Source organism: Scylla paramamosain, chromosome 11, assembly GCF_035594125.1.
Source record: "Scylla paramamosain isolate STU-SP2022 chromosome 11, ASM3559412v1, whole genome shotgun sequence".
NCBI classification, from domain to species: Eukaryota; Metazoa; Arthropoda; class Malacostraca; order Decapoda; family Portunidae; genus Scylla; species Scylla paramamosain.
Window position 1 is genome coordinate 22,491,023 of NC_087161.1, and position 24,000 is coordinate 22,515,022.

A 24,000-nucleotide genomic window follows, 5' to 3' on the forward strand; every position below is an offset into this window, starting at 1 on the left:
TCGTTCCGTGGCGGGGAGGAGCGAGAGTAAACACAGATACATACGAATAAACATACCAATAGTGACCGTAATAAAGGATGACGTATTCGAGAAGGGAGGAAAAAAAAAGGTGAAATATGAAAAAAGATTATAATAGTATGTGTTGGACAATAAATCTCTAATAGAAAACCAGTTCCTCATTCAGCGTGTTCTTCACATTCAGATTATGACAGGTCTAGAGGGATTCTGAGAGAGAGAGAGAGAGAGAGAGAGAGAGAGAGAGAGAGAGAGAGAGAGAGAGAGAGAGAGAGACCTGCTTTTTGTTCAGTTTGCCCTATTCGCACCTATAGAAGAAAAAAAAAAACGTGATGCATGAAGGAAGAAGATAGAAAATAAAAATATATATAAAAACATAAGCAAACAAACTAAGCTAACAAACAAAATAGCGAAATAAACTAGTAAACATCTCACTTAACTATCTAAGTAACCAACAAAAGGCAGTAGTAACGGTAAAAAGATAATTTCTATACTCTCCTTAAACAAGAAAAAAAAAATATTACAATGAGACACTTCAATTACTAAATAACACAACAAGAACACGACAAAAGGGGAGACAGTAACAAATTTAATACATCCTGAACACAGCATCGCATCGCATCGCCTCGTCCTTCCCTCGTCCATCCTTACCCTCGTTCCCAGCCCTCTCTCTCTCTCTTTCCTTCCTTCCCTCCATCAATATCTCGGTCGCCGCGCATAATTGCACTTTGATCTCCCCCATAATCGTCAATATTATCCTTGCCAGACGACCTAAGTTTTCTCCTCCCGCCCTTATAACGCCAGGTAAGGAGGAAGGGAATGTGGGGCGGGGTGGGACGGGAGAGGAGCAATGTGCGGGAGGGAATAGAAGGGAAAGGAACGAAAATGAGGCGACAAATTTCCCCTCCCTTTCAGAGCATTCCTGCTGCACGTTACAGCGACCATCCCTTCCTCCCTCTAGTGTATTGGTAGGCTTATGTAATGCGCGCTCTCTCTCTCTCTCTCTCTCTCTCTCTCTCTCTCTCTCTCTCTCTCTCTCTCTCTCTCTCTCTCTCTCTCTCTCTCATTTTCACTTACATATACTCCTTCGCACACCATATCTTCCCTTTACTCGCCCACTCACTCCTTCTCCCACTTCCTTCCACTGACCTCATCGCTCCTTCCCTCGCTCTGTCCTTCCCTCCTTCCTCACCCAACACACTGACAATTCCATTCCTCCCTTCCCTATAGACCCGACTTCCCTCCCTCCCTCCCTCCCTCCCTCCCTCCCTCCCTCCCTCCCTCCTTCCTTCCTTCCCCTTCAGAGCGGACACACGCATCCCACAATATCCAGGTGAATCTCAGGTACAATTTGCGTAATTAGCAGCGAGCCAAGTTTGCCAGCATCCCGCCAGGTAATTGCTGTGTCGGGGAAGTTGGCTCGGCTTCGGCGGCAAGTTGTGGCTAGTGATGTTTCTTGTCTTACTAAGCTGCTCTAAGTTGCGGCTGGATTAAGTTAGGTTAGGTTAGGTTCCGGGAAGGTATCTTGGGGTGGATTAAGAAGGACTATGGGAGTAAGAGAGAGAGAGAGAGAGAGAGAGAGAGAGAGAGAGAGAGAGAGAGAGAGAGAGAGAGAGAGAGAGAGAGAGAGAGAAGGACTGAGGGTGTGCCCATAAATGAGTTATGGTAAGGTTTATAAAAGTGTGTTCGTGTGTATGTGTGTGTGTGTTTGCTAATAAGGATAATGGCGCAGTAAATCACACAAAAGATTAATAATAAAGTACAACGAATGACTATCAAGAAATGAGTGGACGCACTTTAATAAGACACACACACATACTCTCTCTCTCTCTCTCTCTCTCTCTCTCTCTCTCTCTCTCTCTCTCTCTCTCTCTCTCTCTCTCTTTCTGTTAGCGGCCATAAAGACACAGCACACGCCCCTCTCCCTCCATCGAGCGCGTGTCACAATCACTCACTCTCATTATTATCATTCACAGCACCGCCATCATCGCCAATATATTACCACGAAACAAAACGAAACAAAAACAATAAACCATCCATTAAAAGGCAACGCACAGCACGACCATTATTTCTCAACCCGAAGGAAATAAATAAGGCGAAAGAGAGAGCGAACGAGAGAGGAGAAAACGAAAAGGAGGAAAAAAATAAGGCAGAACAAAAACACAAAGCATTGTTTACCATCTCATTAGTAATTGATGAATGCTAATAATAAGTAAAAGTATCATAAGTCACTTCAGTGTTTAGAATAAATAAAAAAAATCAAACCACAAGAAATACTGCAACAAATAAGAACCTTCAGATAATTTTGTATGTAAAATTTTACCATTATTTACCTCATATTAAGCGAGCACCTACCTTTAACATTTCTTACAGCAAACAAAAAGAAAATGTCACAAGAAGTACTGAAAAAAAAATAATAAAATAAATAAATAAATAAGCTTAAGAATAAAAGAATTTCGTACGTAAGAATTTAACACTATTTATCTCACCCTCAGTTGGAATCTACCTATAGGATTTCTTCCCCGTCTCTTTAACACCTGGCTGAGAGACAGGTGGCAGAGATGACACCCGAGGAGATGAACGAGATGAGAGAGGGAGGGAGGAAGAGAGAGAGGGAGGGAGGAAGGGAGGGAAGGAGAGAAGGCTGGATGGAGAAGATATGAGGCTATGGAGGAATTTGATTTCTTATTTTTCTGTTGAACTTTCTCGCTTTTGGTTAAAACATATTCAGAGAGAGAGAGAGAGAGAGAGAGAGAGAGAGAGAGAGAGAGAGAGAGAGAGAGAGAGAGAGAGAGAGAGAAAGTTGCAGGAAAAGGAAAAAGAAGCTAGAAATACCAGAGGAAAACCGAAGGAAGTGGACGAGGATTACCGAAGAAGAAACAGGAGGAGGAAGAAATCTAACAAACTGAAGGAGCAGGAGCACTGAGGGAAAAGAAATAAAGAGAGAGAGAGGGAGGAGAAAGAAAATGAGGACAAGATAAGGAAAAGAAAAGCAGAATAACGCAGAATCCGGAGAGCATATTAAATAAAAGAAAGAGAAGAAAACAGAGACATGAGTTGAAAGAAGAGAAGCAGAAACGAGAAAAAAGAAGGTGGGGAGAGCGTCAAAGAAAACGAGGAAATGAATACAGTAAGATGAAGAAGGAAAAGAACAAAATAGAAACCGGAGAAGAAAATAGAAAAGGAAAACATCGATTGGCTTAGAAGATACTGATTGATTGATTGACGAATGACAAATATAAAAAAAAGGATGAGGAAAGAAAAGAAGAAAAAATGATCACATAATCAGGCAGAAAGACAAAGAAAAACGGGAAGACACCTGAGAAAGAAGAGGACAAGAAAACAACGAAAACAACAGAAATAACACTACTTCCGGAGAGAGAGAGAGAGAGAGAGAGAGAGAGAGAGAGAGAGAGAGAGAGAGAGAGAGAGAGAGAGAGAGAGAGAGAGAGAGAGAGAGAGAGAGAGAGAGAGAGAGAGAGAGAGAGAGAGAGAGAGAGAGAGAGGATATGAAGAAAGAAAGAAAGAAAGAAAGAGAGAGAGAGAGAGAGAGAGAGAGAGAGAGAGAGAGAGAGAGAGAGAGAGAGAGAGAGAGAGAGAGAGAGAGAGAGAGAGAAACACGGACCTGACTTCTTATCTCCCCTACACCGCCTCCTGTTTACTGAGGACTCCACTCTTATCTCTTCCATATCCAAGACCTCGAGAGACACTCAGAGAGGAAATGCCCTCCGCCCTTCCTAGGCCCGTATTCAGAAACGCTTTACTCTCTCCATGACTATTTTCAAAGGACTGTTTCTCCTATTAACAATGTAGAAACCTTGTTAACCTTTTACTATAACCGATAAAAATACCTTTAGAAACCAGTGTGTCTTCAACTAGAACCTTTTGAAAGTAGTGGAGATGCGGCGGAAGAAGTGTTTCATAATTACATGGTCCCTACTCATGCCTCTCCTTCCCTCTCCTCCTCTCCCACTATCTTACCCTCCATCCCTCCCCCTCACGTATCACATTCCCCTCCTCATCCTAACAATAGGTCATTTCGAGGTTCGTCAAATCCGCGCTTAGTGAGGTGTTGGTGGGCTGGGCTGGTGGTGTCACTTTTCGTATTCTGGGATTCAAACCGTGTGTTGTGGTTAGTTCTGAGAGGGAGGGTTCAGAGGGAGTTTTTACTATTTCTGTGTTTTTCTTTCCCTTTGCTTGAGTTATTTTGGCGGAAATATGGATGAAAGTGTTTCGTGACGCGTGGAAATGAAGAGTTTATATTTGTATGCCTTGTGTTGTTTTATGCTTATGAAATGTAATTAGTCTTGCTTGTGTTGTATAATACGTGCAATGGAATGTTATCTTTGTGCGCACCGATCCTGTGAGTGAGTGAAGGAGAGCTGCTACTAGTGTCGTCCTTGGTGTGGCGTTTGTTGTTGCTTTCATTCATGTGGTTTTGAAACGTGTCTGGGAAAGGTCCCATTGTTAAAGTCTCGTGAAAATACTCTATAATGAAACGAGAGAGAGAGAGAGAGAGAGAGAGAGAGAGAGAGAGAGAGTCTAATTAAAAGTCCGCACTTAAAACACAGATTCATTCCTAAGACGCAACAACAACAACAACAACAGCAACAACAACAACAACAGCAACAGCAACATCAAAGACAAAAAAAACAATCATATATCCTCCTCCTTCTCCTCCTCTTCTTCTTTTTCCTTCTCTTCTTCCTCCTTTTCCTCCTCTCCCTCCCCCTCTTTTCCCTCCTTCCCTCTCCCTCTCTTCCTCCTCCTCCTTCTGTGCTAACCTGTCTCTCCCACTAATAGTTAAGAGTGAAATACCCAAACAGCCTTGTAAGGACCTCAGGATATATTGCTTTTTTTAACTTTCTTTGTATTCATTTGTATTCCTCCTCTTTTCCACCACCACCACCAGCACCACCTCCACCACCTGCGTCGCCCACAGAACCAGAGGAATAAATCATTTCAACAAACTTGGGAGTGAACCGAATTAAGCACACCCACCCACCTTAATGAGTCAGCCTTATAAAAACACACGGGAGGCCTAATTCACTAAATCACGTAGGCCTACCGCGAGACCGTCATTAAGGCAGGTGAGAGCATTCATCCGCCTTTCTCTCTTATCTTTATCGTGCTCTATCTCCCCTCCAAGAAGCCAGCGATGCCTCGTCTCCTTATCAGTGAGGCCTAGTGAATAGAAGGCGGAGGAAATGAGTCCTGCTAATCCTCCTGGTGACCGTCATTAGGTGAGTTTAATTAATCGTGTATGTGTGTGTCTTTGTGATCTGATCCTCTTTTAAAAGGATTGGAATGCCTTTAAGTGGCTTTAAGTCTTTTCTTTGTGTGTTTGTGGTCTTTTTGGTTTCGATGGATATTTGTTGATGCTCTCTAGTTTGGGTGCGGTGAGAGAGAGAGAGAGAGAGAGAGAGAGAGAGAGAGAGAGAGAGAGAGAGAGAGAGAGATTTAATACTACTAGAAGAATCCAGAATGAGGGTCAGAATGGATAACTTTTTGAATGAATAATAAAGAAAATATAGCTTCACCTACAACCATAGAAATAAAAAAGCCAAAGAATAAAAAATAAAAAAAACATGCACGAAATGAAAATGGAACCTCCCACTTGCATCCCCTCAACAACAATAAAAAAAAAAGTAAGGGCACTCAAAAAATTAGAAAAAAAAACGCAGTCATGGAAAAGTCCCACAAGAAATTTTACTCCCATACTAAAAAAATAAAATAAAATAAATAGAGATAAAAAAAAAAAAGTTACAAGTAAAAAACTATATCTGGGCTGAGAGATTCCACAAATTCTCTCAGTTCTGGAAAATCTGGAGGAGAGCCACACACGCCCAGAGAAACAGTTCACATTCCCCCCAGATTAAATTACAGAAATCTTGCTGCCGGACGAGGACACGGGGGAAGAGGAGGAGGAGAAGGAGGAGGAGGAGGAGGAGGAGGAGGAGGAGGGAAGAAGGGAAGGAAGAAGGGATAGTCGCCTTCAGATGTGTGCAAAGAAAACTGAACTATTTAAAACTGCTGAAAAAAAAAATACGTGAGAGAGAGAGAGAGAGAGAGAGAGAGAGAGAGAGAGAGAGAGAGAGAGAGAGAGAGAGAGAGAGAGAGAGAGAGAGAGAGAGAGAACATATAGTATAGTGGAGGAGGCAATAGTATAGTGGAGGAGGCAGTAGTATGAACAGTGATGGTCTGAGGAAGGTGTGGAGTGGCATACAAATCGGTGGATTGGTGTTGAGCAGGGTGGAGCAGAGGACCTTAATTGAGGCACAAGTTTCACGTTACATCCAGTCCCTTACTAACCCCTCCAGCTGGCCCCTACCAACCCTATGGCTCCCCTACAGCCTCCTCTTTTCACAAATATCTGCCAGCATTCACCAACAAACCTCTATATAATCTCCTTTCTATTTCCCATCTTCTACTTATCATCATCTTCAAAATCTCCTTTCTACTTCCCTTCTTCTACTTACCATCTTCTTCCAAATATCTGCCAGCATTCCTTTCTACTTCTCATTATCTTCTTTCCCTTCTTCTTCTTCTTCTTTACTCAAATGTCTCTCAGCATCCACCAACAAACATCCTAATTCCTTTCTACTTCCCATCTTTTTCCTATTCTTCCTCCTCCTCCTTTTTTTTTCTAAATATTTCTTAGCATCTATCAAAAAAACCTCCTACTAGTAATTCCTTTCTTCTTCCTCCCCCTCCTCTTTACCCAAATATGTCCTAGCATCTACCAACAAACTTCCCAACTTCTTTCTACTTCCCATCTTCTCCTTCCTCTTCTTCTTCCTCCTCTTTATATGTCCTGGATTCTTACGATGACCCAAATACCGCATCTTTTGATTAAAAGATTCATGTTGTTCCCGTTCTTTTTTTTTTTTTTACACGCTTGCTTACGTCTTCATTACAGAATATTATAAAAGGATTTGATGTTAAATTAGGGAAAATGCTTTAGTCTCTCTCTCTCTCTCTCTCTCTCTCTCTCTCTCTCTCTCTCTCTCTCTCTCTCTCTCTCTCTCTCTCTCTCTCTATCTATCTATCTATCTATCTATATATCTATCAATCTATATCTCTATCTATCTAACTTTCTATCTATTTACCTATCTGATCTAAGTACACATGCGTCTATTAGAGAGAGAGAGAGAGAGAGAGAGAGAGAGAGAGAGAGAGAGAGAGAGAGAGAGAGAGAGAGAGAGAGAGAGAGAGAGAGAGAGAGAGAGAGAGAAATTTATTCATATATGTACGGTGGTGAATCAAATATTTTCATGTATACGATGAAAAACATTTACATGAATAAGCAATGCAATTTACGTAATGCTGCAATATAAAAGTAGCTACTGTGTTTGTATTGTTGTTATGCTGCTGGAAGAGGCAAGTACTGTGACATCTGTATCGTAAGTACCTCTACATGCTACTACTGGTCGATATCCACATATGAATACACGTGTACATAGGATTACATAGGGTCACTTAGTATTACACAGGAAGATTATAATGTAGGAATATTATCTTGTGTGTAACTCTCAGATACGTGTGTTAAAGAATATGAGAAAAAAAAAGAAGAGTGAATGTGGAAGGCGCAGCAGCAGTAGGGAGATAAAAGGGGAATAAATGTATGTAAGACAAATAAGGAAAGAAAACAGAAAAAGAAAAGAAAGCAAGGTACAAAGATAAAACGAGGAACAACAAGAACAAGAACGAGGAGCAAGAAGAACAAGAACAATAACAGCAAGAACGAGAATAAAACATGAAACAAGAAGAAGAAGAAGAAAAAAAAAGTAGAAGAAAAAAGAAAACTATGATAATAAAAACAACGGCGACAAAACTATTAAAAAAACAATGAAAAAAAACAAAGAAGAAAAATCGAAGAAGAGATAACAACGAGCAACAATAAGAAAAAGAAAAAAAAACTATACGAGACACAGATGGAAGAAAAGGGAGGAAAAGATAAGTAATATTGAAATACCAGAATCCTCCATCACTTAGCCACAAAAAAACAACTTACGGGATATCAAGGGAAACATCATGTAGGAGGAAATTAAAGCCCATATTTATGACATCTTATACTTAATGCGCCGTGTAATTACCTGGCGTCGCCCATTAACCATTAGGACTTCCTCCCCTCACAGGTAAAACGTCTCAGGTTATCGCCACAATCCTAATTACCTTCCAATGTTACCTTTGATAATGAGACCAGGTGAAGATTGTTATGCCTATACCTCTCCCTCCCCCTCTCCCTCTCTCTCTCTCTCTCTCTCTCTCTCTCTCTCTCTCTCTCTCTCTCTCTCTCTCTTTCATCTAATTTTTCCTCTTTTCTCTTGACAATTTTTATCCTTTCTTGTTTTCTCTTGTCATTTCTTTCTTATTATTTTCCCAGTCTTTTCTTCTCATGCCATTCGTTCTCTCTCTCTTTCTCTCTCTCTCTCTCTCTCTCTCTCTCTCTCTCTCTCTCTCTCTCTCTCTCTCTCTCTCTCTCTCTCTCTCTTGTAATTAGAAAATATTACGGTATTGAAAGCTCGCGGAAGATAAGGAGGGCATGAATAATTACTTACTACCCAATAGTAATTAGGCGATATCTTTTTTTGGTACTCCAGACTCAGGGAACTTTTAGTCTTTCAAGGAAGATGACACGAGATATTTTAACAACTGGCAAACAAATTAAAGATAGCTCAAGATTACAAGCGTGACAAGAACAACACACGTGCGTATACCCTCTCTCTCTCTCTCTCTCTCTCTCTCTCTCTCTCTCTCTCTCTCTTTCTGCCCCATCCTTCACTGCATTTCGTTCACGTTGCCAATATATTTACCAACGCCCTATTACGTATTTTTATCAGATGAACACTAATTTCCCATTGTCCCATAAATATTCGCTCGTAAATATGTGCTGCACAAAAATAAATGGATATTGTAATGCTAACGTGTTGGCAATGAAGGTAAAAACTGAACGAAAAAGAGGAATAATGGAAGTGAAAATGTGTTTCTCTTATAATTTCAATCATTACGTAGAACCACGCGCGCACACCCACCCACAAACACACACACACACACACACACATACAGTACCACATCCACCCACAAGTACATTAATACGAGTACTCTGTAGGAACAATAGTAATAATAATAACAGTAATAATAATCATAATCCCTCCCTGCCTCCCTTCCCTTCCTTCCTTCCTTCCTACCTACCAACCTCACCGCATCAATTCACCATTAATTATACAAGGAGAAGTGGGAACAAGAGTAATTAGGAGGCGCATTTCAAACTTGGCGAGGGAGGAGTCGGACGAAGAAAAAACGAAACACTTATAACGCAAAAATGGAAAGTAGCTCCCGAATGCGCATGCGTAATGAGTTTTTGGTAAGTGTGGGAAACTGCAATCTCTGTGTGGTTGGTTGTACGCAGGGGAGGACGCGAGGATTGGGAACTTGGGGAGCGAAAAGTTTAGGAAGAGAGAGAGAGAGAGAGAGAGAGAGAGAGAGAGAGAGAGAGAGAGAGAGAGAGAGAGAGAGAGAGAGAGAGAGAGAGAGAGAGAGAGAGACAGAATGGTGAAGTTAGTAAGAAGATAACTTAGCGAAAAAATGAAGAAAGTTGACGGAAGGAGAATGAAAAATGAGAAAATGTCAAAAAGAAAAGAAAAATAAGTAAAATATGAAGGAAAATGAGAGAGAGAGAGAGAGAGAGAGAGAGAGAGAGAGAGAGAGAGAGAGAGAGAGAGAGAGAGAGAGAGAGAGAGACGGTAACAGCAGCAGCAGCATCGGAATAGATAGTGTCGAAACAATAACAAACTCATTATGACTCCCTCCTTCCCTCCCTCCTTCCCTCCATCTTTCCCTCCCCCTTCCCTCCGTGGCCTCATTAGCGCCTTCATTATGCCACAATCCATCCATCTAGCTACTGCTTCTCCTCCATCCCTCCAGTCTCCCTCTCCCTCCCTTCATCTATCTACCTATCTACCCATTAGCCTCCTCCCCTAACCTCCTTATCTTTTCCCCTAATGCTCGCGGGAGGTGCGGAGTCCCCTAGACACGCCTCTTTTCCCTCCCCTTACCTTCCCCTCCCCTTCTCTCCCCTCGACTTCCCCATCTCTTTCTACCTCTTCGTTTTGATGTATCTAAAACGATTTGGCACTGGAGGGAGGGAGAAAGGAAGGAAGGAAGGAAGGAAGGAAGGAAGGACATGAGGAAGAGGCAGAAGAGGAGAGGGCGGTTTCAGCCTGATTGAAACTTTTCAGTAAGTTAGATTACATCGGGGAAGGTTAAACTTAAGAGGGATTAGGTGTGCACAGGTAAGAGAGAGAGAGAGAGAGAGAGAGAGAGAGAGAGAGAGAGAGAGAGAGAGAGAGAGAGAGAGAGAGAGAGAGAGAGAGAGAGAGAGATTGACAGCTATAAAAAAACTCTTGGAAATAAGAATAGTGAGGTTATTTTTTGAGAAAGAAGAAGAAATAACAATGGTAAAGAAAGAGATGAACTAAGAGGAAAAGGAAGAAGAGGAAGACGAGGAGGAGAAGGAGGAGGAGGCAAAGTAGGTAGGAGGATTGCGGGTGCCTTGGAAACGAGACACAACAGAGGAGACAATGGAAGATAAGGAGAAGGAAGAGGAGGAGGTGGAAGACGGAGAAGAGGAGGAGGAGGAATAAGAGGCTTCACATCGGAGTTGCATCATTAAGTCTCTTAACAGACCTTATGAATAATATTATTGAAAATGAATAAACAATGAAGACATCCCTGGCAATTATGTAAACAAATATATTACGAAAAGAACATATACATTAAAAACCTAATGACAAAAATTTATACTTGGAAGCCGTCTAATTAACTAGGTAATCTTAACGAGAAAGTTTGAAGGCAATTACATATCAAATAAACGAGTGAAATTATTAATAATGTATAAAAAAATAATAATAATAATGTATAAATAATAAATGTATAATGTATAAAAAAAATAATAATAATAATGTATAAAAAAAGAAAACGATAAAGGAAGTAAAAATTAACGAAAAAAAAAACACAAACTAAATAAAAGAAACTAAATATATGTGTCTGTATGCTTGAGTATGTATCTGTCTGCCTGTCTGTCTCTGTATACATGTCGGCCTGTTTGTCAATCTGTATGGCTGTCAGACTGTATGTATCCCCCTCCTCTCTCTCTCTCTCTCTCTCTCTCTCTCTCTCTCTCTCTCTCTCTCTCTCTCCCTCATCTCTCCTCCCTCCCTCCCCTCCCTCTTCTCTCTTCCCTCCCTCCCTCTCTCTTCCCTCTCTCTTCCCTCCCTCCCCTCTCTCTGTCTTCTCTCTCTCTCTCTCTCTCTCTCTCTCTCTCTCTCTCTCTCTCTCTCTCTCTCTCTCTCTCTCTCTCTCTCTCTCTCTCTCTCTCTCCCTCCCTTCTCTCTCTCCCCTCCCTCCTCTCTCTGATCCCTCCCTCCCCTCTCTCTCCCAACCTCTCTGTCTCCAGTAATGCACATTCTACAATCCACTAAGAATATTAATAAGTACTCAACATCACCATTCACTTCTACGCTCCTAATCTACGTGCGTTACCTGTTCACAACCTAAGCAGGTATTAAGGAGTCCAGGTGAATTATATGCACTTGATTATCATTATATTTTGCAATTAAGGGATAAATGCGAGGGCGGTTTTATAGGTGAGTCAGAATTATAGAGGACGAGAGAGAGAGAGAGAGAGAGAGAGAGAGAGAGAGAGAGAGAGAGAGAGAGAGAGAGAGAGAGAGAGGGCGGGGAGTTGGGGGATAGAAGAAGAGAGGATAGAGGAAGAGAGGAAAGAAGATAAAGAATTGATGAATAAGAACGAAGAAAATTTTAAAGAAAGACGAATAGGAATAGCATTAAGGAGAGAGAGAGAGAGAGAGAGAGAGAGAGAGAGAGAGAGAGAGAGAGAGAGAGAGAGAGAGAGAGAGAGAGAGAGAGAGAGAGAGAGAGAGAGAGAGAGAGAGAGAGAGAGAGAGAGAGAGAGAATAAAGGAGAACTGAGTGTGAGAAGAGAAGAACGGTGAAGGAGCAATTAGGAAAAGGTGAAGAGAAGGTAGAAAATAAAGATTGTGCGAGATAAGGTGAGGGAGGAGAGTAAAGTAGAGGGAGAGGAGATACTGATGAGAGAGAGAGAGAGTAAGAGTGAGAGAGAATATATATAAAAAAAAGGAGAAAAGTACGCGATAAGGGAACATTGATGAAGAGGGTGAGAGCCATTATAATGAAATTTGTGCTGGCGAAGTGAGAGTGGAAAAAAAATGGAGGTGAAAAAAAAAGATGAAGAAGGAGTTGAGCAAAAAAAGTAAATTAGGAAATGGGGATAAGGAACAAAGTAGTACAAGGAAGAAAAAAGTGATTGATAGGAGGATTAATTTACAGAGAGAGAGAGAGAGAGAGAGAGAGAGAGAGAGAGAGAGAGAGAGAGAGAGAGAGAGAGAGAGAGAGAGAGAATCACACATCTTCGTGTTTTCCTTTTAGACTCTCTTATCTCCTTGTTTATACCTCTTTATCATTCTTATCCTTCTCTTTTCCCTCCTGGTTCTTTCCTTCTTCCTTCTCTTCTTTCATTTATTCTCTCCGATTCTTCTCACTTGCCTTACCTTACTTCTCTATCTTGTATTTATATCACTTTATCTCCCTCATAATCTTTCCTCTCCATCTTCCCTCTTCCTTCCTTCCTTTTCTCTTAGTTCCTTGCTTTTATCACTTTTTACCCCACTTTCTCTGCGTTATATATTTCTCTCTATCCTTCTCATCGCCCTATTCACCCATTTCCTTCTGTCTCTTCCTCTTTTTCGTCACCTCCTTACTGCTATTCTTTATTCTATTCTTTCCTCTTCCTCTCATTCCTTCACTTCTTGCCTCTCTTCCCTCCTTTCTCTCCATCTCCTCTCCACTCCTCTGTGTATTTAAAAATTTCATACGGCGTGACCTGATAGAAGCCAAATTAAGGGTGTCTGCCCATTTTTGCCTTCTGGGTGATAAATATTTTTCAGATTTTTACCTTTAGTGATGACGGGCTAGAAGAGGAAGGGTGGGAGGAGGAGGAGGAGGAGGAGGAGGAGGAGGAGGAGGGACCAAGGGAACGGGATGGGTAAGATGAGGAGGAGGAATAATAAGTGAAAGAGCAGGTGATGGTGTTGAAGGAAGAAGAAGACGAAGAAGAAGAAGGAATAGGAAGGAGGAGGAGGGAAGAGGAAACTGACAATGACGATGGTAAGCACGAAGGCGTAGAAGAAAATAAATTGAATTGTGATAAAAAGGAGAATTGGAAGGGAAAAGAAACAGTAGAAGGAGGCAGTGGAGAGGAAGGAATAGGAAGAGGAGTAGGAGGAGAAGGGAAAGAGGGAACACTGGGAGGAAAATCAAGAGGAAATGGAAGACACTGGGAGGGAAGTAAGTTGTTAAAGAGAGAGAGAAAATAAAGGTTTCGAATCAGATAATGATGAAATTAAGGACAAAATTGAGATGTTAAAATAATACATGAGTAAATTAAAACCTGAGGATAGCGTGCAGGAGTAAAGGGAGGGGGAGGGGGAGAATGGAGAGGGGGAAACCAAAGAGGAAAGGAAGGAGAGAGAGAGAGATAAGGTGGGGGGGTGGATAAAGGGGTAATAGAGCATGCGTAATTGAGGAAACGCACAAACCACACGTTAAAAAAGTAAAAAAATAAAATAAAAGCAGAGAAAAAGTAGAAAAGCTCTCACTTATTTACCTCTAACCTCTTTCGGCTACTCCTTTTACTCCTTTTCTTCCACCTCTTTCTTCCCTTCTTCATCTTGTCCTTGTTCTCTTTGTTCTCCTCCTATACCTCCTCGTTCTTATCCACATCTATTCTTTCTCCTCTTCATCTTCCAAGTCTTGCTATTCCTTCTCCATCTCCTGCTCCTTCTTCTCTACCTCTTCCACCTTATTCTCATCCTTTTTCCCCTCCTCCTGCTCCATCTCCTTATTTTCCTTCATCTTCACCTCCTCCACCTTGTTCTCATCCTTTTTCCTCTCCTCCAGCTTTTCCTCCTCCTTCTCCTCCTCCATCTTACTGTGGTTCCTCCGTCAACACAACACCGTCTTCTCCACACCACTCCATCTATTCCACTTGAGCCTAAAATGCAATCTTGCCTAGTGTGGAAGGGAACTCTATATCCAAACCATTATTATTTTTCCCCTCCAATTGGTGGTGTGGAGCAAAATAGCTTTTATTCTGACAGGTAAAAATATATATATGAGTGGGAGAGCGTAGGTTTGAGTGAGGAATGAGAGGGAACAGCTGTGAGTGAGTGAGAGAGGGAGGGAGAGAGACAGGGAGGGAGTGGAAATGCAAATGGTGAGCTGTATTTTTCCTCCCGATAGTGCGAAGCGATATTTTATTATGGTAACACTTAAAACGACCTCACAGTGCATGGAAGGGTTATACGAACGAGTGGGGAGTGAGTGGGAGGTGTGCGCGTGGTGTAGTGCTGTACATGGGAGCAGATTGCTTATGTAGTGGGAGCTTTAGCATGGATGACTGAAGTGGCGGGGAGGCAACGAGTGGCTTTAACGTATAATGAATTACCGAGTAGGTGAAGTGGTGAGATTTTTGTAGGTAATACGTAGTGGAAGCACCCGCAGTACCACAACCACCACCATCACCACCAACATCAACAATAAACTCAACACAAACACAACTAAAAAAGCAAACAAAAATCATCAATCACTGACGTATTGTACCTTGTCTCTCTTCATATCAGGTCGCATTTCCTCCTAAATATTCACTTACCTGTTGCGGCGGAAGGAATGAAAGGCTGGGAGGCGGAAGGAGGTGCCTGATGTTCCTTTGGGGGTGAGTGGCTGATTCACCTGGGTTACACTGCGACAGGTAAGGGGACAGAGCAAGGACAGGTGTCGGAGGCTGCCTGGAGAAGTAAACAGGAGAGTGTTAGTTATCTAGCCGTTCAACCACATGAGGCACGTGTGTGTGTGTGTGTGTGTGTGTGTAAAGGAAGCTAGAGTCATTATGTTTTCCTGCTGTGTGTGTGTGTGTGTGTGTGTGCGTACTTCATTAACTTAAGTGTTTTTTTTACTCTCTCTCTCTCTCTCTCTCTCTCTCTCTCTCTCTCTCTCTCTCTCTCTCTCTCTCTCTCTCTCTCCAATAAAAGTCAGTGCAACACATGATAATGCGCAGTGCTTTTCGAGGTAAAATAACGTTCGTTTCTTCCCAATAGAATGTTTTCCGTTCACTGGCAACTCCGAATCTGCTGCGTGAACCCTCGGACCCTCGGCTTCGGGTCGCCTCGTGAACCTTGTCTCAAATGTCTCTTTTTCTCTCAATGTCTGGATTTTTTTCTTATTTGTTCTCTTTCTTTGTCTGTCTCTTGTTCCTTGACTGAACTTTAGGGAAACTGTAATTTAAGTATTGCTTTGTCTATTAAAATTACTCGGAGCTATAACTGTAAATTTGAATAGAACACATCACACACACACTGCTACCTCCACCACCTCTTCTACTGCTACTATTACTACTACTATTACTACCACTAGTACTACCACCACCACCACCAACAACAACCACCATCACCACTAAACAAAACCTGAGCATCACATACCAAACCCTCTTGCAGGGGATTTTAAATGCGAGATATAAAATTTACATCTCCCAATGGCTTAAAATACATCTTCGTCACCAGTAAATATTTTCATCCTGGGCTTGTAGGTGACACAGACCCTCGTCCACCCTTCCCTCCACCCCTCCACCTTCCAGCTGCCTCTCCTCCCTCCTGTACTCCCTCTTCCTCAGACATCCTACTTATTCTGATGCTTATCCAGTACTGTGTCCTCCCTCCATCCCTCTCTCCCTCCCTTCTCCCGTCGTGTTGCTAGAGACGATGTCCACTCGATTTTGTCTCCACACGTATGCAAAACCTGTACCTGTAAAGAAAGGGAGGAGGCAACGGACGGAGGAAGGAAGGGAAGTGAAAAAGGAGGGGAGTAAGAAGCATCAGTGGTGGTGTAGGCGGCGGGGCGCTCACCTGCTCTTGTTAAACAGTTTTCGCCCCTACCTCTTATCTTAGCATGATTTCCCAAGATACGCGGTGACCGGTTATTGCCTACGAGGGAGTGGAGGGATACAGGGAGTGGGGGAGGGCTGTAGGAGAAGAGAACAGAGAAGTTGGACGTGCTAGGAGGCTGTAGAGGAAGAGAAGTATGAGGAAGAGGAGGAAGAGGAAAGACAAGCAAGGTGCTGTGGGAAGGAATAGAGGAAGTAGAGGAGGAGGAGGAGGAGGAAAGAGACGTTTGAGTGCTATTAGAGACTGTAAGGAGGAAAGAGAGAGAATTTTGCCTTAAGATCTCCCCCAGTTTGAAACGAAACGTCGCAAACAGTGATCTATCTAATTTATCTGTAATGGGAGCCTGTATGGAAAAGATGGGACGAGGGAAGCCAGGAGTTATGGGAAGAAAGAAAGATGAGGAAAGAACGGCTGGGTGTGTTGGGAAACTGTAGAGGGGAGAAAAGTACGGGGGAAAAAAGAGGCTGGACGATGTGGAGACTATAGAGGAAAAAAAAACGGGGGAGGAAAAAAAAGGGGGGGGGCGGGTGATCTGAAGTGTCTTAAAAAAGGGGTAGGGAGGGAGTTGTGGGGTCGCTGTGTCTGGGCGTGACGTCTCAGCCTCCCTCACGACCAACTACCCCCGGAATTTGAATATTTTATTGACACGGGCCGTAAATGTCATTGCTGATGATGCTAAATGCCTCACTTGTGTACTTAATGTAAAGTGATAAAGCCTGGGATAGAGAAATGTGCATCATCAAGAGTACATTATGTAGGGAAACGTACATTACAGTGATTCTATACTGTGTGTTAAGTATCATCACCACCATCACCATCACATCACCACGACCACTACAACTAACACACACCACCACCATTACATCATCACCACAACCAGTACTACCCCACACCCACCATCACCACCACCATCATCACACCACCACAACCGTATAACTAACGCATACCATCACCACCATCCCCATTACACCATCATCACAACCACTATCACCACCACTACCATTACACCATCACCACAACCAGTACTACTGACACCCACCATCACCAATACACTATCACCTCAACCACAGCTACTAACACTCACCATCACCATTATCACCATCACATCATCGTCACAATCACTACCGTTAACATAAACCATCACCACCACCACCACCATCACATCATTTCAAGTACTTTTAATCATTATACTCACTAGGACAACTCCATTCCCGGTTCCACTTAGATTCGTCTCCGGCACACACACACACGCACCACGCGCGTCTCTGGGAGAGGACGCAGCTGCTCGCCTTGTCTCAACTGTTCAGGCGAAGCTTCACTCGCGTTCCATCTCCATATTCGAAGCGAGTGTCGAAGCAACGGCATGGAACACTGATGAACTTAGCGTGTATACGTGTGTGTGTGTATGTGTGTGTTTGTGTGTGTGTTAAATGTAAGCAATGACAAGAAGAAAGGAAATGGAAGAGATGAGGTAGCTTGATAAGGAAGGAAGGAAGGATGAAGGGAGGGAGGTAGGAAATAAAAAAAAAATCAAAGCAACAATAATATAAATGGAAAAGATGTACAGAAAAAAAAACACCTGACAGAAAATGGAATAAATCATGAGAACAAAGCAGTTAATGTACATAAAAAAAAAAAGACAAGAGTAGCAGAAAAGCAAATGGTGAAACGAAAGTAGATGGATAAGCAAAGAAAAAAACAATATATGCATGAAAGGAAGATAGAGAGAAAGGATAAAAGGTAAGAGAAAGTACCAAAGAAGAAAGGAAAACAGGATAAAAAGTAAGATAAGAAAGAAAGAAGGTAAAAAGGAAGGAGAAGAGAAGATAGCTAAGTAGGAAGGAAGTAAGGAAACAGGAGAAAGAAACAGAAAAAAGAGTGACGACAAGGAGCAATGAAGAAAATAAAGAAAGAAGTAACGAATTGAAAAATAAAAAAGAAACAAAAGGAAAACCATTACAACAACAAAAAGAAAAAAACAAAAACAATAAAAGGAAGGATAGGGAGAGACACCAGAAACAAATAACCCCAAGACACGAAAGACGGAGGGTACGAAAAAGAAGAAAATGCAAGAAACAAGGCAAGAAAGAAAGAAGGAAGGAAGGAAGGAAGGAAGGAAGGAAGGAAGGAAGAAGTAGCATCGGCCATTGATTACAGATACATCATGGGTCTGAGATGCCGTTATTGTGAGGGCAAAAATATGAGTTCTTTTTATACCTTCTCACTTTTCTCGTGAGCGGTTGTGCCTCGGATATTTATGGCCGGCAGGATATTCTTCTCTTTAAATAGTATTAAGAGAGAGAGAGAGAGAGAGAGAGAGAGAGAGAGAGAGAGAGAGAGAGAGAGAGAGAGAGAGAGAGAGAGAGAGATTTAACATTTTTATCACGTCAGTCATCATAAGTCTCTCTCTCTCTCTCTCTCTCTCTCTCTCTCTCTCTCTCTCTCTCTCTCTCTCTCTCTCTCTCTCTCTAAGAAAGTTTTCGTGTCATCAATAAAATGAGAAGTACAAATGGAAGATGAGGAGGAAGAGGAAGTGGACGAGGAGGAGGAGGAGGAGGAGGAGGAGGAGGAGGAGGAGGAGGAGGAGGAGGAGTTAGTATATATATATATCATCTCCCTGCAAAGTATAGCCAACGGTGTGCTGTGACTTGAGAGACCAAGAAATACTGTTCCAAGAAGCCCTTATTGAGAAAGAAAGCAGGTCACTCATTGGAACCAGATTTATGCTTCCCGGGTGCACAGGTGTGGTTAAGGGGTGTAGGCGTGGCTGTGGGGTGCATTTGTGACTGTGGGGGTGGTAGGTGTGGCTGTGGGGTACAAGTATGGCTGTGGACGCGGTAGGTGTGGTTGTGGGGAGTCATAGGTGTGTAGGTTTGGGTGTACAGTAGAGAGGCAGGTGTAGTTGGTGGGGGATAGGTGCGGCTGTGAGGAAGCAGGCGCGGTTGTGAGAGGAATCAAAGGTCCTAAAATAAGAAGCCATAATAATGTCAAGCTAAATTACGTGAGTTGTATGCATCTCGCTGTTTGAACGGTCAATGCCAACTTAAATCCACTTCAGTTGTAATGTTATGGCTTAACGGGTAAAATGTGGCGTGTCATGTGTGTTCCCTCACAGATCCGCCACTTGTAATTTTTTTTCATGACTAATGTTGAAAATAAATGGCGATTCATTGATAATGTCAATTATGAAATTATATTTTTGTCACAACTAATGATTTCCAGAGTCTACATAACATACTGGAGTCTACCGTGGCCTGGAGTGGTGCGCTGGACTGAGGTCTGACTCTCCACATTGAAGAGGTGTGGTACTAGGACAAAAGGAGCAACGAGAGAGCAGCTTTACCAGTGTTTGTCCCGAAGACTGCGACAGTCTGCCTCGGAGTGATGCCAGCCTGTCTTCTGTCTGGTCGCTTTATTATAAGTGTGAAATACGGTACAAATAGACCGCTGGACTTCGTGAACGCATCTAATAACACTGGAACATCGCAGCACTGCAGTGTTGCATCTTAACTGTTCCCGGCGCCACTACCTGTACAGTGCACCCGCTACCTTTGAAAAGCGCCCCAGCATTATGGGTGCATTTCACGTACCTCCTGGTGCCCCTACTGGTGCGATGCCCCTGCTGGTGCTATAAAGTGACTACTGATGCTACAGCATTCCCAGCAGTAATGTCAACTACAGTCATCAAATTCCACTAGAATGTCCTGAAAAAATCATCAGATTATAGGCGAAACTAAAAATTTCTCGCTAGGTAGGACTGGAAAACTTGCTAGTTACTCTTGTGAATTCCAGACATTTAACCGCCAGACTGACATCCATATACGCTAGATCTAGCAGAAAATCCGCTGAATTGGTATTACTGAGTGCCAGCGCACTACACACCACAGTCGCAGCCAACAACCAGCCTCACCTCCAGCTCCACCCTCTCTGTCTCATCGTCTGGATCCCTGTTGTGCTTTTATGTGCAACACACAAGGTGTAAAGCAAGCGAGCACGCAAGTGAGCAAGCAAATGGTGCAAATTAATGCGCTTCTGTCATATGAATAAAGTTGTTGCAAGACGTGGTAGCACCAATCCACGGGTGATTTAATATAACACCTTACAGGTTGTTTTGGTGCTCACTGCGAGTTCCACGCATTAAACTAAAAAGATTAGTGGTACTCGCATGATAATGATTGTGATAAAATATGCACAACATATTTTTTTTTTTGTCAAGGGAATCTGTATTGTTACTTGTTCGATCATATCAGACTGTTTTACGACGAATATTTCCTTATCCAGGCCTTAGGTTTCCAAGTTTCTTTGTATACACATGATTTCATATGCAGGCCTTTTTTGTGGCTAAGGAGAATGTCCCAGAGGCACGACTAGTAAAGGCGTGGATAAAACTGTGTGAAGTTCAGAGGTAGGAAGTCTAGGATATATATCGTAATTATTCCTAACTCTTGAGAGAACTTAGATTGTTGTGGATTTGAACTGACACACCAAAGAGAAGAGAACAAACAGAAAATATGCGAGTGACCTAGTAACAATTAATGACATGATAAAATATACTGAGGAAACAATAACTAGGTTACTTACAGCAGTGATCAGGTCACCATTTCTTTCGGTGACCTGGTGAGATGTTCCGTATTTTCCATCACGGGGTACTTTTAAGGGAATCAAGTGTACCTACAAGCTGCACAAATAAACGTTATTGGTTACGTTAATGACTAGCATGCAGGTGGGGGTGAAGGTGTGGCGGTGCTGGCCAGGTGTAAGAATGTATATTGCACGTTGATGTATTGTAATCCTTCAGTTCCCCTGATAAAAAGAAAACAAAGGGAAAATTATACATTAATTTTTTAAGCAAATAAAGTTTACCTCTCATAGCACTACGTTCCGTTTTCTTTCCTGACTGACAGCCAGTATGAAAATGTATCCGTAACAATCGTTTAACTAGCTATCCTATTTTTTTCTTCTTAATGATTTGTTACTATATTTAAAAACTGAAACTGATGACAAACACATGCAGCATTTGTATTATTTATCAATGGTCTTTCTAAACTTGAAGTTTTTTTATTAACTTGAAAACAAAGGATGACATAACTATGTATGTTGCTTGGTAGAAGTCCCGTAGGTGTCGTCATCAGATATGAGAAATCACACGTAACAAATTATTTAAATACCAAGCCTGATCTCTTCCTGCAGTGATATTTTACTAACTCACAATTACTGTATGAAATAAATAATGCTTATCCTAATTTTTCAGCATGTCAGACAAGTTTTGAAGTCGTTTCCTTGCCAAATAAAAGGATCAAACACGGATAGTTCGACAGCACACTTTGCCATACCCTTGTTATCACCTCTCTCTCTCTCGCTGTCACGCGTGCGTGAACTTCGTGTGTTCGTGAGTATCTTCGATTATCATCCCAATCAAGCGCCTGAACGATACTTCGTGCTGCGGGATGGATAAACAATGGCAGCGGGAGGCAACTAAGGCAGCTGAGGTGGACGTGAGTGGCGTGTGGTGGACGATACGAGACGATGAAGTGGATCCATTCGGAGCGCGATATTGTGGTCTGGGTGAGTGATGAAATTTCCTTGTGGTTTCATATAGTTAATGTAGATTATATGGCCTAGTGATAATATTTATATGCATAAGAATGATATTATGTTTGTTTTGATGAATTCTTAGCATTTGGAACATTACTTAATTTGCAATTTTTTTTTTTTCGTATGTAAGAATCTACATGTGATTTTTCAAGTTGTAGTGTTTAGTAATAAGTGGAGTTGTTTTTCAAGTGTTTTCAAGTGCATAATGTCAGCTCACCACCTTCTGTTTAGGGTTTACTTGGCAAGCTCTCGATAATCCATAAGTGTAGATGGATTTATGGGCAGCCAGGCAATTACACACAGCCTTCGACGCGGAGGGATCGATGTCCAGCGTATGGGAGGAGCGTGGCGCGAGTGTGGCAGAGACGTAAATACTTATTAGTCATTGTTTAGTGGTGGTGCAATGACAGGGCTCGGGTCCGTGAGAGAGAGAGAGAGAGAGAGAGAGAGAGAGAGAGAGAGAGAGAGAGAGAGAGAGAGAGAGAGAGAGAGAGAATTTTAAGCAATTATTTGATTTATGTGACTGTTTCTTGTTTAATATTGCCATTTTCACTTCATTCTTTGACGTGCTGTTGTGTTACTGTCTTCATAATGTCCTTTATTTTTATCTTACATGTTTACTCGTTTTCCATTGCCATTTTGTAACATCACGAGAACAACGCATATTTTTCATTTTTCTCATGCACATTATTTCCAACACGTCACTGTTCGCTCATTTCAAATTTTTCTCTCTTAAATAATGGTATAGAAAGGATATGTGGACTTAGTATGGGATAAAGCTGAGAGAGAGAGAGAGAGAGAGAGAGAGAGAGAGAGAGAGAGAGAGAGAGAGAGAGAGAGAGAGAGTGTCTGTAGGGCTCCAGTTTACGGGCATCCACGCCCTGGTATCCCCTACAAATAAAGGGTGAGCTTGACCGTAATATCAGATAAGGAAGGCCGTCGAGAGAGAGAGAGAGAGAGAGAGAGAGAGAGAGAGAGAGAGAGAGAGAGAGAGAGAGAGAGAGAGAGAGAGCAGGGAAGGAGTGGCACTTGGCAGGAGGAGGAAGAGGAGGAGGAGGAGGAGGAGGAAAAGGGAATTGATTTTACAGTGAGGATTAAGTTGTAAACAAGATAAGATTCATGCCTTTTCTTACGGGAGGAAAGGGGAGGAGGGAGAAGGAATGGGAGAGGAGAGTAGGGAGGTGAGAGGTGTCATGGGGGTGAAAGGAATGGTGGTGATGGGAGAAAAGATGCGACTGTGGAGAAAGGAAGGGGGAAGAGTGAAGACCGAAGGAGGAAGATGAAGGAAAAGGAAGTGTTGGAGTGAAGGAATGGGAGGAAGTGAGGGTAGATAACAAGGATTGGAGGAGTGGAGGCATGGATGGAGATAAAGTAAGCGGGGAACGAAACAGATGTAATGAAGAGTGAACTTTTCTTCATTGCTGATAAGATGAAGAACTGCGAGGTTATGCATTTCTTTACCATTTCTTTCTTTACCATTAAAACTTGACTGTAGGAGGTATTTGTTCAGTGACTGTGTGATGCAGTACACACACACACACACACACACACACACACACACACACACACACACACACACACACACACACACACACACACACACACACACACACACACACACACACACACACACACACACACACACACACACACACACACACACACACACACACACACTTTCGTATCACTCTTATCCACTTATAACTCATTTGTCTGTCTTGCTCGCTCGGATGCGTTATCCCCGTGACATACGAGTAGTTGAATGTTGAACGCTCTGGGACTTTGTATGTTTTCAGAAAAAAAAAAAAAAAAAGAATTGTATGAACACTGCTTTTAATAATCTGGGAACAAAATGAAACCAGAAGAAAAAATAAAATAAAATAGTCAACCGACCTCGCCAGGATTCGAACCTGGAATCTTCTGATCCGTAGTCAGACGCGTTATCCGTTGCGCCACGAGGCCTGTAAGTATTGAGCCATTTTAATATTAATATTCTTAGTAAATATGTACAGGTTCAGTTTTGCATTCCAATAATTTATTGCAAGGAACACATAACCGTTTCTGACCGTATCGAAGATTACTGAATAGATGTTCAATTCTTAGCAAGATTGTTCTCATTGTGATTTATCTTAAAGGTCCGTACTTCCCCTAGTGAGCGTGATGCAGGAAGTGGTGTGGGTGACAGCACGATAACGGTGACGTGGTGACGCGCCTTGAGCAAGCGACAAACACCATTACTATTGACGCGGACACGACTAACAAAACAGATAGAGAAAGAGAGAGAGAGAGAGAGAGAGAGAGAGAGAGAGAGAGAGAGAGAGAGAGAGAGAGAGAGAGAGAGAGAGAGAGAG

At 42.3% G+C, this 24,000-nt stretch overlaps 1 long non-coding RNA gene and 1 other non-coding gene across 2 annotated transcripts in view; both read right to left on the minus strand.

The window, feature by feature from the left end:
* Positions 1-17,368, minus strand: part of LOC135105082 (uncharacterized) — a 46,786-nt gene extending 29,418 nt beyond the window's left edge. Inside the window, exons 1-2 of the long non-coding RNA XR_010270698.1 lie at positions 17,250-17,368; positions 14,767-14,902 (exon numbers count right to left, since the gene is read on the minus strand). This is a non-coding gene — a long non-coding RNA (uncharacterized LOC135105082). The remainder of the gene's footprint in view (positions 1-14,766; positions 14,903-17,249) is intronic.
* A 6,170-nt stretch (positions 17,369-23,538) lies between these two features.
* Positions 23,539-23,611, minus strand: Trnar-acg (transfer RNA arginine (anticodon ACG)). Its single transcript has one exon. It is a non-coding gene; the product is annotated as a tRNA-Arg (tRNA).
* Between the last annotated feature and the right edge of the window lie 389 nt (positions 23,612-24,000).